The sequence below is a fragment of the Saccostrea echinata genome, unplaced genomic scaffold (assembly GCF_033153115.1).
Source record: "Saccostrea echinata isolate AGI-Se365-2 ecotype Australia unplaced genomic scaffold, CSIRO_AGI_Sech_v1 ptg000054l, whole genome shotgun sequence".
Taxonomy (NCBI): Eukaryota; Metazoa; Mollusca; class Bivalvia; order Ostreida; family Ostreidae; genus Saccostrea; species Saccostrea echinata.
Genome location: NW_026889803.1, coordinates 50,812,474 through 50,830,372, shown reverse-complemented (window position 1 = coordinate 50,830,372; position 17,899 = coordinate 50,812,474).

Genomic DNA, 17,899 nt, shown 5'->3' with positions numbered 1-17,899 from the left:
AATGCCGTTTTCTTTCTTGTGCTTATGGTATACCATTTGAATGAATTCTAACTTCTGATAAGTTCTAATAAACCCCAAGATAATCTTCATTTCTCCTATGTTCTGATATATGTTGTATAAAAAGTGTGTTGGAAAATTCAATTTAAAAAGCTGTAAACAGGGCATTTTATCAATTTCGAATACTACTATTGCGATAAAATGGTTTTTTACTGACAATGGCGATAATTCAAACCTCGATGCTAAACATAAAAAATACAATACGCACATATTTTCCTGATTTTTTTTTTAAAAATGAAATCAGTAGCATTGACTTCCATGAAATTGTACGGAAGCGTAAAGGTCTCTACACTTGTGTTATATTTTTGTACATTGTCTTACTTTTTATTGTCTTATTAACGTATAATCTGTTATGATTTCTTATTTTCATTTATATGTTGCATTTTATCTGGATATTTTCATATAATTAAAGCGTCTTTTCTGTATGATGGATTTTATTGCTAAAAGATATATCGACTTTAAAAAAATATTGATTTAAAAAGCATTGATTCAAGCATGAGAATTAAAGATATCGATGTAGTTAGCTCGACACACAACAATAAAATATATGCATATTAGTTAAATTAATATAAATATGCTAGTATTTCTATGGGAAAAGTTTGAAAATATTGTTCTCCAACTAATTTCGCGGCTCGGGGAATTCTAATGAAAAGTCGCATCAGGCAGATTTATTGACGGCACATGCAAATTGTGCCATGTGTAAAGTGTCAAATATTTGTTGTTGTATGATTATAGAGAAAAACGTATTGAAGAAGAAGGAGGGTGGGTGCATGATCAGTTAAATTGTCCCCATTGACGCAATAATCAATTTACATCATACTAATTGATAAGAAATGAAATATATATGCAAGTCTAGTGATAGTTTAATATTTTTACTTATGAATAAAATTCATCAGTCTCTCTTTGAAGTAAAAATTATGTGCTTCCAAAGTGTGCAGAATTACAAAATTGAAAATACAAAATTCAATGTTCCATTCATAAATACATATAGTACTCGGTGATGAAGCGAAAGTAACAATATTATTAAAGTGACACTGGCTATGTACACTGTAAATATTTTTTTCATTCTCTAATAAACATAGGATCTGCCGCATAGACGTTAACCTCCATAGTCTTGACCCCTCCCCCCATTTCCCCGAACTCTTTGAAATATAAGCAGTGAATCATGATAGAATATATATCAGATAAAATTTAACTATCAACACATCAGTACTACTTTCTTATTACTTAGAATTATGTAAAATAATTTGTGCTTCATTGCAGCCAATTTGCATAAGCGTATAGTCAGAAAGTTAAAAGGGGAAAAGGATGAGGTCAGCCAAATAAAATATTTGAGAAGAAAAGCAGAGGTTTAATTATCCACTTGTGAGTATTCTTCTTTATTTTCAGGATATATTAGCGGATCTTTAATACTCTTAGCACAAAGATACTCTTCCCTCCCCCTCTTCAAAAGTGGTGATGGGGACAATAGCCCCCTATGACTATGCCTATGATCTAACTGCTGATGACTCTCCATCCCCCTTTTTCAAAACATTTTTGAATGTGTATCAGCCGACTATCGTATACGATATCAAATACATGGTACAGGAATCATTGAATCCCAAGTGAAGCGAAGATTCATTAGAATTCCCGCCCCCGCAAACTTAATTCAACAATAATATTTTCTCACTTCTCTCTCATCTCAGAAATATTCATATATTTATATCGATATATCTATATATTTATTTTTATATATCATGATCACTATATTGATATGATTAAATATCTTGCTTTGGCCAATATCTTAAAATCAATATTTTTGTAAAGTCGATAATACTTATAGCAATAAAATCAATGAAATAAAAGAAGGTGCCTTAAATTATGTAAAAACATCTAAATATAATTCAAAATATGAGTTTAACACTTTATATGTTGATAAGACAATAAAAAATAAGACAATATATACATTATAACACAGCAAGTGTAGAGAAATATTAGACCTTTACGGTTCCGTAAAATTGAATTAACGCTACGTCAAATATATATATATATATATATATATATATATATATATATATATATATATATATATATATATATATATATATATATATATATATATATATAATAGCTTATATGCTTAAAATTGTATCATTAACTATGAAGCAACGCTTTAGAATTCATGGAGGTAGATTAGAGTTATCGCGCTGTAAATGTTCAACTCTCCCATCGTATGCATGTACCCACGAAGTCTTTTCTTCAACTAACACACTGCAATCGATGAAAATTGTCATGAAATTAAACTTCACTCTACATCTGTTAGACTGCATTTGTTTATAGTGTGGCATCATGGAAGCATTCAGAGAGAATTTCTGAAACGGGTTCTCTGATAATTCCAAGTATTCCAAATACGGGAAATTAGAGAGATCTGTAGATTTCAGCGAAGTGATTCTGTTATGTCTTAGGTTTAAAACCCTGAGACTGGACTCCGATTGGTTATGCAACATGTACATATCTTCTATAAAATTAAATCCCATTTCAAGAGTTTGCAAAGAATGGAGGTCTTTTATCCCTCCTGTGTGATATATCCTGTTGTTGGACAGATCAAGATGCTTAAGCCTCGGAAACCGACTTAATGAGGTTAAGTTCACTGATTGTAATTCGTTGAAACTCAAGTCTATATATTCAAAATACGTTTTGTTGGTATTTCTCAGTAAATTGTCTATAGGTCCTTTGGTGTAATTCCTAATAACCATCTTCTTAACGGATGAGTTGGAAAGATTCAGTAGATATTTTGAAAAATTAACATCATATCTGGGAGCAGACTTTCCTAGGAGACATACATAATATAGCATGCATGACATAACAATGAGAACAAGAATGAACGAAAGAAAATAATACACCACTCTCTGTGATTTTTCTTCTAAATCATCTTTGGAACGAACGACTTGACTTCCATCTTTAAAAGTCTTTATGGGAACATTTGGATTAGTTGCTTGCTTATGATCTTCCCTATATGTTGAATTTTCGGTTGTAAGTCTGGAATTGCGCGAGTCTATTTTACTTTTCACACTTCCCATTCCATCCAGTTTCGGTGACAAATTTTCTTTGAAAGGCTTTCTAACAGGAAGAGGCCTCGTAAAAATTGTTCCACCTTCATAAAAATACATAATTATTGAAAAAAAAAAAACATCCAAGTATATCATATACACTTCATTTATTTTCATGAAATAGCATCAGGGGTATAAAGTTGTATCGTTAAAATTTAAAATATTTACCATTTTGAATTTCTCAGCCACTTTGGAATCTGTCGTAAAATCAGCTCGGATTCGGAGTTCTCCGCTCACCTTCCTGAGATTCTGTCCAGCAACACCCGAAATAATGGCGGATACCAAGTCTTTCTTCCTCTCAACAGGATCTCAAAGGATCACCTCAATGTCTGACATAATATTTAGCAGAAGAAGAAGAAGAAATTAACAAGAGGCCCAAGGGCCTTAACGGTCACATGAGTACAATACAACAATTTAGAGGATCCATAGAGTATTAAAATGAAATGAAAGGTGAAGCTTTGTTGCCCAAAAGCAAGAAAAATAGGGTGATCAGGATCAACAAAATAATTAGTCTACTATTCATTAACAGTTCATAAATTAGGTTCTAATCTGTTCCCCATTTATCACTATCACCATACAGTATATTAACCAACTATCAGTGCTTTTGTACTATTTTAATTCCTTGTTGTAATCTCTTACATTGGCCTCTCTTGGTCTTTGATGAACATTTAATAAGTTATTTTTGTCTCATTTTTATTTATCTATTACTTACAAGTCCACATGATCATTAAAACTATGAAAATACTTTTTGTATTATACAATAAAAATTCTTGCATAATTCTCTTATTCTATTAATTTTCAAGTACATTATTTACAATGATTAATTATCAAAAGTAAACGACAAAGTGGAATAACTCCTCTCAGTAGAATGCAAATTAATTGAGCCCTGGCTAGGACCAGAACACTTGACCAAATGGTCCAGATGTTCAAAAAATCTGGTAAAAATACCCTTCCTTATTACAACTTTTACACTTTTTGCCTCTGATATGCCCAAGTGCAGAGAAGATTTTTAAAGAAATAATGCATTTTCACTACAGATTCACTATATTATCAATAGAGGCCCTTCACCCCCCCCCCCCCTTTCACCACCGAGAAACACCAGAGCCTCTCACCCTGGGACCAGAAGTTTCAAGTTTGCTCATCATAAGTAATCACTTTGTTTAACTGCTTAACATTAAGGAGCAGACAGGATTATTTAATAGAATTAATGCATTTTCACTACATTATCAACAGCCCCACCCTTATACCAGCACATCTGACCCAGGGGTCATGCAATTCACTACTCTGGAAGAAGCACTCTTGCTCATCATAACTATATACTTAGCTTCTTTGCTTTTTAACCAGAAGCAGAAAAGAATATTTTCAAAGAAATTTTGATTTTTCACTATATAATCAATAGAGCCCCCCCCCCCCCCCAAACTTTTGACCAGAACCCTTGACCCTGGGACCATGAAATTCACAATTTTAGAGGAGGCATCCTTGCATATCATAACAATGTACTTAGTTTGTTTAAATAGTACCCAGGGGCAGAGAAGAAGATTTTCAAAGAAATAATTCACCTTCACTGTAGGAGCTATATAGCCCCACCCTAGCACAAGAACCCCTGTCCCTGGGGCCATGAATTTCACAATTTTGGAAGAGGTGTCCTTGCTTATCATAACAATGTACTTAGTTTGTTTAAATAATACCCAGAAGCAGAGAAGAAGATTTTTAAAGCATTAATGCATTTTCACTATATAATAAATAGAGCCCCGCCCTAACATCAGAACCCCTGACCCAGGGGCCATGAAATTCACAATTTTGGTAGAGTTACTCTTGCTTACCATAACTATGTATTTAATTTGTTTAAATAATACCCAGGAGTAGAGAAGAAGATTTTCAAAGAAATAATGCACTTTCACTATATGATCTATATGGCCCCCTCCCCCAGCACCATAACCCCTTACCCTGGGGCTATGAATTTCACAATTTCGGTAGAGTCACTCTTGCTTATCATAACTATGTATTTAATTTGTTTCAATAATACCCAGGAGTAGAGAAGAAGATTTTTAAAGAAATAATGCACTTTCACTAGATGATCTATATACCCCCCCCCCCCACCAGCACCAGAACCCCTGACCCTGGGGCCATGAATTTCACAATTTTGGTAGAGTCACCCTTGCTGATCATAATTCTGTATCTAATTTGTTTAAATAATACCCAGGAGTAGAGAAGAAGATTTTCAAAGAAATAATGCACTTTCACTATACTATCTATATAGCCCCACCCTAGCACCAGAACCCCTGACCCTGGGGCCATGAATTTCACAATTTTGGTAGAGTCACCCTTGCTTATCATAACTATGTATTCAATTTGTTTCAATAATACCCAGGAGTAGAGAAGAAGATTTTCAAAGAAATAATGCACTTTCACTATATGATCTATATAGCCTCGCCCTAGCACCAGAACCCCTGACCCTGGGGCCATGAATTTCACAATTTTGGTAGAGAGCTCAATGATTATTACAATCACGTCAACAGTTTGACTGCTTGATGTCCAGGAGTAAAGAAGAAGATTTTTTAAAGATTGCATTAATTTTGATGGGTTTTAGCCCCACCCCTCAGGCCCCAGGGGGGCAGGGACCATGAAATTCACAAATTTTGTTCCCCTTCACACATAGATGCCATATGCAAAAATTGGCTGAAATTGGTGCAGGGGTTTCAGAGAAGAAGCTGAAAATGTTCAAATGTTAACACACGACGCACAACGCACGACGGACGACGCACGACGACGGACGAAAACAGATAGCAATAGGACACCTGAGTGACTCAGGTGACCTAAAAATTCCAATCGTATCAAATACATGTACAGTGTATAATTATGCATAAAGTAGCATAAAAGCGAAGGTAAGTTAACAATAAATTAAAATGCTTACAGCTTTCTGGGGATCATACTATTGCCTTCAACAATTGATCATGGTTTGAATTTATTTCATACTTGAAGATTATATAGAAAAAAATCCAATTGTTTGGAAACTGTCTATATGGCTTTAATTACATACTCGTGGTAATCAAAATGCCTAACTTACCATTTGTCTTTTGAAATCTATTCACGTCATCAGAATCTCTCAGAGCAATATCGATGCGGAAGGATATCAATGTTATCTCATCGCTGGAAATTTCAGCAAAATTGAATAAAGCTGCCAAAAATTTTCCATAACGCAGGCATCTAATAAACATTTAGTAGAGAAATGTTTTATTTTGCGCAGCACAAGAACTATGCAGCCCTTCCTTTGAACAACGATCTCTACATCAAACTTGTCCTTTAGAACTGCATTGACAGTCTGTAAATTTTTCCCCCGACAACGACCTGAGGACCTGCTCCTCTATGTGAGCGACATAAATTCCAGAGGAGGATGGTGCCTTCATATGGAGTAACGTCTTGACAAGCTCATCGGATTCTCTGCTGGTTTCTGTGTCAGTCTGTATATGATCGAAAACTTCAACATTTAAGACACATTTGTTATTGTTTCCGATCTGTACGACAACATCTTGTCCATGGTTTACAATGTGAAGGTTGGCGGGGCGACTTTCTGAAATAAAATTCAATGAAAATAGAACTCACTGTAATATTTCTATTTTACTCTTACTACTTAACAGATCAATTTTAGAGATTTACAATATAATTCATCACAAAGAAGATTAAATTAATTAAATCCTATTGGATAAAAGGGTACTTTAAAGCTTTTACGTGGTTTGTACATCAAGTTTGTGGACAACGACGATTTTGTCAAAATAAATGGCCCTGGATATACTTACTGTATACCAAAATATTTGTTCTGAAATTCCAAGTCAGAATATGTGGATTTTCAATTTTTGAACTTAATTTTTTTGCAAAAATTGCGGTTTTAGTGCAAAGTTTAAATGTCAAACTTTGAAATGAAGTTTTCGGATTAAAATGATTATTTTCTTCATAAAACAAGTCAAAGCTTAATAGCAAGTTAAGTGGCTGTCGTAATTTTTTTTTAGATATCTTTAGTATCTCTTATTGGACAGATAGTGAAAATATTAAGAAAAAATCGAAGAAATATTTTTAAAAATTTGACTGAAAATGCGACGTCAGTCATCCGAATGGAACAGAGTCCAATCATCAAACTATATTTAACATAGTTTGAACGACCTTAGAGACAAAATTGTTATTCAAACAACAAGACAATATTGGAACAAGTTTAGTTCATTGATTTGAAATTGATTTATACGATTTTTAGCAGTGCGTATAATTTGGAAGACTCTGCAAAAAGTGGAAAATCACTGTTACTTAATGGAAATTGGATATCCCTATTCATGATACGGGGTTTATTTCTCTCAGTTGATTCCATACGCAAGAGCATGCTCTACGTATGAACAATTTCTAAAACGAAATAAGTTATTGACAAACAAGTTGATGAAACAAGAATATCAACAGTCTCGTTTAAAGTCATCATTTCGTAAGTTCTATGGTCGATATAATGACCTTGTCAGCAAATATAATCTATCATTAAGTCAAATGCTGACTGACTTTTTTCATACTATTTGTTAGGCCATTATTTACACACTGAATTGTCGACGGATTTTTCCGTTATTTCCCGATCATGACAAGGAGCACACGGCGGTTGTGACCGGTCGGCAGGGGATGCTCACTCCTCGATGGCACCTGATCCCACCTCTGAAGTTATACAGGTCCGTGTTTGCTCTGCTCTTATTTTGTAATGTTTAATGGACTTTTGAGCTCAAATACTGTTCGTTATCTCCACATATTTCATTCGTAAATCAAACGCAACGTCTATGGTTCATTTCTATAGGAAATAGTAGTAGTACGGAGTATTTGAAGCAGACTATTGTTGGAACTCTTCAGCATCGGAGGTTTGAATGAATAGGATATTCCTATGAAAAATCAACAACTTTATATTTTATTGGATTTAAACCTTTTAAAGGTAAGAAACGAAAGTTTTGTAGTGATAGAGACTTAAAAGGATGTCCAAAGGAAAAAGTTGAAGCGAGCAGCTAATTCATTTCAACCCATATTGATTGAAACAAGCGGTCGAAGTCGGGGCAAGAAAACCCGAATCAGTTTGTGTGACATGTCCTGAGATTCGTAAGGACACCAGACCAAAATTTTTAGTCCCTACGAATCTCGCTGAGATTAGGCTTTATTGTTTTTGAGAAGAAGATTTTTAAGGATATTTTCCTAAATATTTCCGTGTAAAACTTTAATCCCCTATTGTGGCCCCACCCTATCCCCGGGGGTCATGATTTGAACAAAATTGAATCTACACTACCTGAGGATGCTTCCATATAAATATGACCATTCATGGCTTTGCTGTTCTTGAGAAGAAGATTTTTAAAGATATTTTCCTAAATATTTCTGTGTAAAACTTTAATCCCCTATTGTGTTTCCACCCTATCCCCGGGGATCATGAATTGAACAAGCTTGAATTTTCACTAACTGAGGATGATTCATATAAATATGACCAATCATAGCTTTGCTGTTCTTGAGAAGATTTTTACAGAATATTCCTTTGTATTCCTATGTAAAACTTTAATTGCCCATTGTGCCCCCCCCCTACCCCGGGGGTCATGATTTGAACAAACTTGAATCTTCACTACCATAGAATGTTTTCACATAAGTTTCATCTTTCCTGGCTCAGTGGTTTTTGAGAAGAAAATTTTTAAAAGACGTCATTAATTTTTCATTGATTTCTAATTATGTCCCCTTGAAAGAGGGCATGGCCCTTTATTTAAACAAACTTGAATCCCTTCACCCAAGGATACTTTGTTGCAAGTTTGGTTGAAATTGGCCCAGTGGTTCCTGAGAAGATGTCGAAAATGTACAGACAGACAGACGGACGCCGGACAAAATGTGATAAGAAAAGCTCATTTGAGCCTTCGGCTCAGGTGAGTTTAAAACAGTTTATTCGAAGAATTTCCTCCTCTTTTTCTTCCTGTGTCATGTATTGAACATTAATACATCGACAATTAAGTATTTTAGATTAATGTAATACTACCTTTTACACAAAAATCCCGATTGATTGATTCTTGAAAACCTTTCCCAAAAGCAAAAAGCTTCAAAAGGTTATCCCCGATGTCTATTAGTGTCCCCACACACCTCCTATACTGCTCATCAGACAAAGTATTAGATTTGTTGACACTTTCCAGATCGGTATGAATTTCTATACATTTTCTCCTACGTGCTCCTTTTCAAAATATCCAGATAGACACTGTCCACACCAAGAACATTCAGGTTGCTTTATTGTTGTGAATCTTTTCATCAATTCAAACAGCTGATTTACCTCCATGTTACAAAATGTGTTTTCTGTGTTAAGCGAAGTTAATGATTCTTGTTCCACATGATGCAGACTATAGAAATATTCAGACTGAATAACCTCTCTGTAAAGACGTTCCGGGGAAATGTAAACCTCCAAAACTTCTTGAAGAAAGTCCCTTCCTGAAGAAAGATTAAAAATTTAATAGTCGTATTTTATTGTCCACCATCTTTTTCCTTCTTAAAGGTGCTTGGACACAGATTTGAAGTTAATTTTTTCTCAAATTTTCTGTATAATTTCATGACTTATATGTTCCTATAGCATTTCATACTAAAATAAAATAAAAATCTTATTTCATCTCGAAGTTATTGAAACTTCGAATTTCTGGACGCGTTTGATTGACACATCCTTGCACTTTCACAAATTTTAATTTTATTCTTGATACTTAAGAAAAGTGGCAATTTTGTTGTGTATTAATGAAAAATATTAGAACTATAATCCAGAAAATTCAGATTAGAAATGTTCGAAAGCAAAACCCACTCACAGTATTGTCAGTCCGTGCTCAGTGGTGTGTGCAGACTTTAACAATTGAACACACCCGGTGAATCGTATACATTAACAATAACAGAGCTCGTGCCCTGTGTACAAAAACAGTTTATGTTTCACGGGTGTATTCAATTTGTTAAACTCTGTACACAACACTGAGCACGGGCTAACGATATTAGTGAGAGGGTTTGCTTTCGCACATTTCTACTCTGAATTTTCTGAATTATAGATGTAATGTTTTCATTAATACACAACAAAATCGCTTCTTTTCTTAAATATTAAGGATAAAGATAAAATTTGTGAAAGTGCAATGATGTGTTAATCAAACGCGTCTAGGAATTCGTAGTTCCAATAATTTCTAGATAACATAAGTTTTTAATTATATTTTCGTGCGAAATGCTATTGCAATATATAAGTCGTGATATTATACAGAAAATTTGAGAATATATTTACTTCAAATCTGTGTCTAAGCACCTTTAAACGCCTTTCCTCCATTGTAGACGACATGACAACTCAACGAAATCTATGTACTTGTCCTTTTAAAAATACCTTAAAGCTACCATCCATACTATGGATTTCCCCATAGCTATTCTTAAATATTGACACGGTCAATTAAACGGATAAAGCCAATTCAAAACAAAATTACGCTAACCAATGACAAGCAGTTCTTTGTAGAAGATGAAATCCCCCATGAATTTTGTTTTGACTAAAAGGGCCTAAGAGTCTTTTCTTATAAAAATGATGAAATGTCAGTGAAATTCAGGCTGCACCAAGAGTCAATGCCTGCTTGGATAAAGCATAGAGAACTACTTTAGATAGCAGATCTGACACAGGAATTGCCGAGAAATACATGTATCATTTAATTTGATTGCAAAAATAATTTTATGAGGCATGAAATTGGGATACTTCAAATATTTACATGTAATATTATTTGGTAAACAATGATGTTTTGATATCCAACAGGAAAATCTTTAAATGCTTTGTCAAGCTTTCATCGAGAAAAACAAATCTGCTCAGCGAAATAATGAAAATACAATTTCTACCAATAGAGAAGAAAACATTCCTGTAAAAACTTTCTTCTTTGTTTATCGTGAACATTGAATTATATTTTATCATTATCCACTTCCACTTCACTTCACTCTTTATTTAGATCTGTTATTCATTTTCATATGTCTTAACGCCTGAAGTAGATTCATAAAAGATGAACAAAGGTTTGCTTTAAGGTATATAGGTTCACTCTATATATATAATTGGAATTCCCACGTTGATCCCTCTTACAATGGTAACAAGTGGACATTCCAATTTTATTTATATATGAAGTGAAAACGAATAGTTAGATAACTTAAAGCACACCTTTGTAAATCTTTTATGAATCAACTTAGGCGTTTGAAAACACTTTCCACCTCTGGTGTTTCCAGGGGTTCGTGTTTTTGTCCTATTTAGGATTACTGGATTTATGAGATTGATCACTTTCGTTATCTTCCCAACTCTAGATATTTTTTTTTTTGATTTTCTTGACGTGCCTTAATTTAATTCCCAAAGACTTCTATCAAACATCTGGTATAATACTCTATTGACCTAAAATCACAGTGCGGAATGACTATTTGTTGCAGTTTTTAAAATGAAATAAATAACAAAGTACCTTAGGCCCCTGACAGTCGATCCTCAGAAGTGTTCCTTTTTGTGAAAAGGTAAGAACGGAACTTGAAACAAAAGAGTCGTCTAAAATTTATTTAAATCTTATTTTCACAAAAATAGCAGAGATATTCAAAAAAAATTATAAAAAATAAAATAAAACCTTTTATTGAAAAGTAAGTATGGGCAAAATTTGAAGGTATTCGATGTATGATAGAGGGATATCTGCTATTTTCAGTTTATAATCAAATTAAATAATGCTTATAAAATGAGTTTAAAAGATTAAAAGAACAAACATAAACTAAATGTAATGTATGGACAGAATCCTTTAATTAACATTCAGTGTTAATTATAGAGTTGTCTCCCCTGGCAAAATGTGTAAAATATTAAAATTACTTTTATATTTGCAAGGTGATTCGTGGATTTATTTCATCAAATTATAAAGACTATTTTCTCCAAATATTAATTTCCTTATTTATGAAAATGATACTTTTCCCATAGGCTTCTATATTAAATTATTTAGTCATACTTATCCTTTTTGAGATGATTTTGAAAAAAAAATCTTGTTAAAGTTTCTTCTTTTACTCTGAAGTATGGAATATTGCACATTTTCCTTGAGTTGATTCTTTTTAAAGGAGACCCCCCCCCTTTCTGTATCGGATACCTTAATAGTTAAAGTTTCCTTGTTTTATGAAACAATTTGCAAACACTTCAGATAAGTTACACCGAAGAGTGTACTTTTAATACACTCCAAATGGTTCCTTGAGGAGAGTGAGAATTTTTCAAATAACTTCCAATTATCGATTTAATTCCATGGTGGCACTTATAATAATTAATAAGTTTTTAAACATAGGTATATTGTAAAATGGAGTTACAAGTTTAAAGACTGGGCCTTATGGTATTTCATTTGAAAACAAGGAAGATATTGAAAAAAGTTAATAACGAGGTAACACTGTCATAATGTAATATAAATTTACACGTCGCAAAACCTCGAGACCTTTAACAAAAAATAAGGGGAATGACCAAAAAATACGCACATGTAGTTTAATGCTTAGCGCAATCCCTTGAGATGTTCCCTGCAAATGATATTCCCTTGGAAATCATTCGAACATGTAATTAAGAAAATTTTACTGCAATTTGAATAAACGTCATTGGTCTGTCTTACCATCGAGATTTTTTCTCATAGTTTGAATAACATCATTATAGTATCATATGGAACAAATAAAAAAAGATTGCATTTAATTTCCATATTATTTAGAACATTTATTTTTTTTATTAAACGGTAATATCATTTGAGTAATTTTTTTAAATTGTGATAAGTCATAAAAATCTCCAAAGATAATCTTCATTTCTTCGATGCTCTAAAAAGTGTCTTGGAATCAAATCACGAAACTTTAAACAGGATATTTACTTATCATCTAAGAAATATTGCAGTAAAAAGGCTTTTGAATGACAATGGTAATTATTCAAACTTCTTGGCTAAACATATTATACAATACACACATATTTTTCACATATTTCTAGTGAAATATATATATATATATATATATATATATATATATATATATATATATATATATATATATATATATATATATATATATATATATATATATAGAAACTATACGGCAAACTTTTCATCAAACATAAAAATGCCTCTTGTAATTTTACGGACTTAAAGATAATAATAACAATCTTTGAACATTGATATACTGTTCAAGAGAGAGAGGGAGAGAAGAAATAAACGCACATTAGAAATAATACGCTGAATAATATAAAATAGTTTTATGTTTTTCAAACTGTTTGCCTGAGGCCTAGGTTTGAGGGGTCGACAAAATTCATTTTGCCCGAGTATTAAGAAAAAAATATTCTGACTTCCGAGTCTAGTCACGAGATATGGAGGTTATGTATTTTTAAAATTATTTCTTACGCCAAATATTTGACTTGTTTCCAATACGAGGGCCGTTCAATGTAGAATGCAATAAGTCACGTAAAAGTAAGAAATGTGCGTAATACGAGGGGCATTTGAAAAGTTCTGAGAACAGTTTGATAAAATATTAACCGTTAAGCGGAAATTATTGAGTTTGATATCATTGGAAAGATCAGAAAAATATACACGTATGGGACGTCACTTTCTAATTTTTATGACGTAATAACTTCGAAAATGACGTCAGAATCCCGTATGGTTAACATACTGACCATAAAAATTACGTCACAAGAGACAATTTCATCGAATGAAAATTCTTAAGTCAACTTTTGCTCATTAATCGGATGCACGCTAAAGGAAACAAATGCAATTTGGGAGAATGTTTACATAGACTAAAGTCTATCATATGGTGTTCTATTTAGAAGATCCTATAGTTCGGAGGTGAATTAAGCGTGTGTGAAACGTAGCATGTTTTTATCGAATCTCGCTCAAAATTTTACGTAAAAATGACCTAGCTGTGAGAAAATGACAAAGTTGACAATCAAAGGAGAATAGTGGACGGTGTTACAGACTTTATTGGCATTAATTCGTCAGGTGTTTCAACTAACTTTGTGGGAACAATTAAAGCTCAAGAGAAGTTAGGTTTAGGCTGTCCCATAATTTCTTGAAAAAATCCCATAATTTCTTGAAAAAACTAAACTGGCGCCGAAGTAGTTGTAACTCCACCGTAACTCAATAATTCGCAAATTTTATCTCATGAAACATTAAAGCTGACATGAATTCTTAAAAACGCAACATTTGTATCAAGGTACGACTTGTTTCTTACCAACTAGCCGTATTCCGCCATATTTCTTTCAGATACCTTGTCTTATTGTTACGATATATACCCCAGTGCCCTCGTTACACTTGAGTGAATTTTTGGTTTGGCTATCGACGCGTGCACATCTCCGATAGTAAAGTATTTGGGAACACATGAATTGATGAAAACATTTTAAAACCAGAACAGATAAAAACAGTCATAACGATAATTATGAATAATTATCGTTTTGAATAACATAAATGAAAATTTGGAAGAAAAAACATAGTTGCGCGTGTTTTTTAAAAGCATACCAATATATGCACAATAAACTCGAAATAATACACAGTAAAACTCGTACAAACAATTTGCAATAATCTATCGTAAGAATGGAACAAACCACCACTCCACCAGCATATTTCCTATGTATGTCCATATGCATTCAAATACAATTGATGCATATCGAGAGAACACGTCGAACACTGTAACTTATTCATACCTGGAAATAGACCACTGTACCCATTCAAAGATGTGCACATGCCGAATAATTTACACCTTGTATTCCATTTATTGAAATATGCATCACAAAAAGTAATAAACTCCATAAATACTCAACAGTAAACACGTTGTCACTTCATCGTACAGCCTAGCACTCGAATACGCCTAGTCCGTGCTGATCAGGTTTTGGTCAGGGAAAATATCAAAAGTAAAAAAGGGAATTAGTATTTGCGCGACTGGGTAAAAAATAAGAAATCACTAAAAAAAAAAAGTCTGACTGCTGATTATCTAAAAACTAAATTGAGTAATTTGGTGTTAAAAAATGATTTAGAACATGACTTGAGAGCATTTAACCAGAACACAAATAAACAAATATACACATAAGTGGAGCGGGGGGGGGGGGGGGATACTCCCTTTTCTCAGAGTGTCTTTCAGGCACGTAGCATCTAAGAAATAATTGACACTTTACCTGAATAATCTTTGACAAGCAAAAAAAAAAAATTAATAATAATAATAATAATAATAATAAAAATAATAATAATAATAAAATAAATTTTAAAAAAAATATAATATTAAAAAATCTCCAAAATCCTATTTTGTGGCGGGGATGGGGGAGGCAACTTTTTCGAGGATTTGACTATAGTGCAACAAAAAGTGGAGGAGATCAGCCTTTGAGTGTGTATTTCATACTAAACAGTAAAACATTATTCTTGGAAAAAAGGGGGCATCCCCCACCCACGCGTTCGACAGGAATTTTTTTTTATTTTAAGACTGGCTGCCCCCCCCCCACTCTAATCCAACATTATTGTACATTGTACTCAAATATTTTTCTGCCGAAAATAATAGTATGAATGGAATCTGTCCCTCCCCTGACTACGGATTTTTTTAAATGCCTGTTTTCCTTCTTCACTTCCCCCAATTTTTAAGTGCCTGAAGTTTTTCTTTAGCATGTCAATCATTTTACTGCCCCCGCTCCCCCTCGCATACACATATTTTGAGAAACGGTGCTACGTGCCTGTTTTATATGCATGTATAGAAAGTCTTTCCATATTGGAGAGTTTCCGCAGGTAGTCTAAAATTTGGTACCTATTCAATTTCTTGTATTTTGAGAAAATCTTAAAAGATAGTTTAAGGATTACTTAAAACCTAAACTGCGCAAGATTATAGATAAATATTATTTGCATTTTCAATACAAGTATACTCTCTCTCTCTCTCATGTGTAAGCATCCATACATGTAAGAGTAATAGGGATTGCGATATACTTAATTATTTACCACTAAGATCACACCTGTCCTAACATATAAAATCCAAAGTAGTAAAAATCTTGGGAAATGAAATAGTCTTTATAAGCGCAGATCGAGGAATTTTTCTGGGGCAGTGTGGATCAAACCTGCTGAAAAAATTGTCTCCTTTTTTGACAAGCCAAGAAAAAGGAAAAGAAAAGAAAAAAAAAACCTACATACCCAAACGAAAAGGGAACAAAACAATTGTGAAAACTATACTTCACGGGTATGGATACATGTGGACCCTTCTCATGTACTTTCCAGAGGAAACCAATTAAGTTTTTTGTTTCTTTATGCATGCATCTCCGAAGAGCACAGAGGGTTCCTACCAGAAATTTTTAGACAAGAAAAAAAAAAATAACCAATATCAAAATTTAACAAAAAAACTTTTATGTGTTGGGTCGGTGGGTTGGGGGTGGACACTCTCAGGGGCACATGTTTTCCTTTCCTATAAACTTTGACTATTAATTATATAATATTTAAAGAAATAATACACATGCATGCAACCATTTTTTAATCATTCAGTCACATCACAAAATTTCTTTAAATATCTGAAACGTGTAAATATGTGTAGTTGTTAAAAAAAACTTATGTTATGTAATAATTAGTACTTTTGCATCGCCTCTTATATCTTATCAATGCGCGCGAAGATTGTTGAATCATACCACTTCACATTTGGGTACACGGTAGAACTATTTCAATTATCAATATTACTTTCACATATACTAATAGTGTAATACTTACTCAACTTCAACATATACAAAAACATGTACTGTAGATTATTTTATATACACATAAATATGTCTGTGCTTGTTGGTAATTGTCTCAATCGTGCTTGTAATTTGTGACGCCTAAAACGGCCCTGATTTGAAAATGTCTACAGAAACAAATTGTTCAGTCTGAACTGAATTTATTGATCTCTTCACAATTTTACAATTGTATAGCGAGATATAAATGTAAACTACAATGATGAAAAATAAAAACACATATATGGCATGCGTGAGTATGAGGATAGACAAATAGTACAATTATAGGTATAGGTCTTTACTAGTTTGGGGAGCACGTTTTAGTAATTTTTTTAATAAATATACACAGTTTTCTTAAAAATGACTGTTTATCTGAATTCATTATTTCTCTAAATGTAATTGTATTTTTGAATCGTAATTGTTTTTGTGTTAAACATTTATTTCTTTCACGTGTCATTGCCGTACAATTTAATATGTAATAGAATTCATCTCCTATTTCATTTAATTGACATTTCTTACATAGTCTAATCTCTCTTGGTTCATTTAACCAACGTCCAGTTTCAATTGGCAAATAATGATTACAAGTACGGAATTTGCAGAAATTTATGGCTTCTTTTCGTGATAGAATTTCTAAATATTTTTCAAATTTTAGTTCGTCTTTGTATATTCTATAATTTAAGGTCTTTGATAAATTTTGAACATCCGAATTCCATTTTTGTTTAAATTGATCTATTAAAGTTAGTTTTACTTTCGCTCTTAACCAATTTGGATTGAAGGCTTGACTGTTCCAAATATTTGAAAGTCCACAATCGTTTAAGATATTTAAGACATTATTTATCCAAGCAATCTTCTTTGTTTTTTGATTTACGGTATCACTTAATTTAAACAGCAGACTTGATATTTTTGTTTCTTTTCCAAGTTTAAGTTTACACCAATAGGAAATAATACGCGTTTGTATTTCAATGGACATGGGATGTCGACTTTCTCCGGATCCCATGGCTTTATCATTTCTAGATCAGTTGTAGAAACATTTGTTTTCATT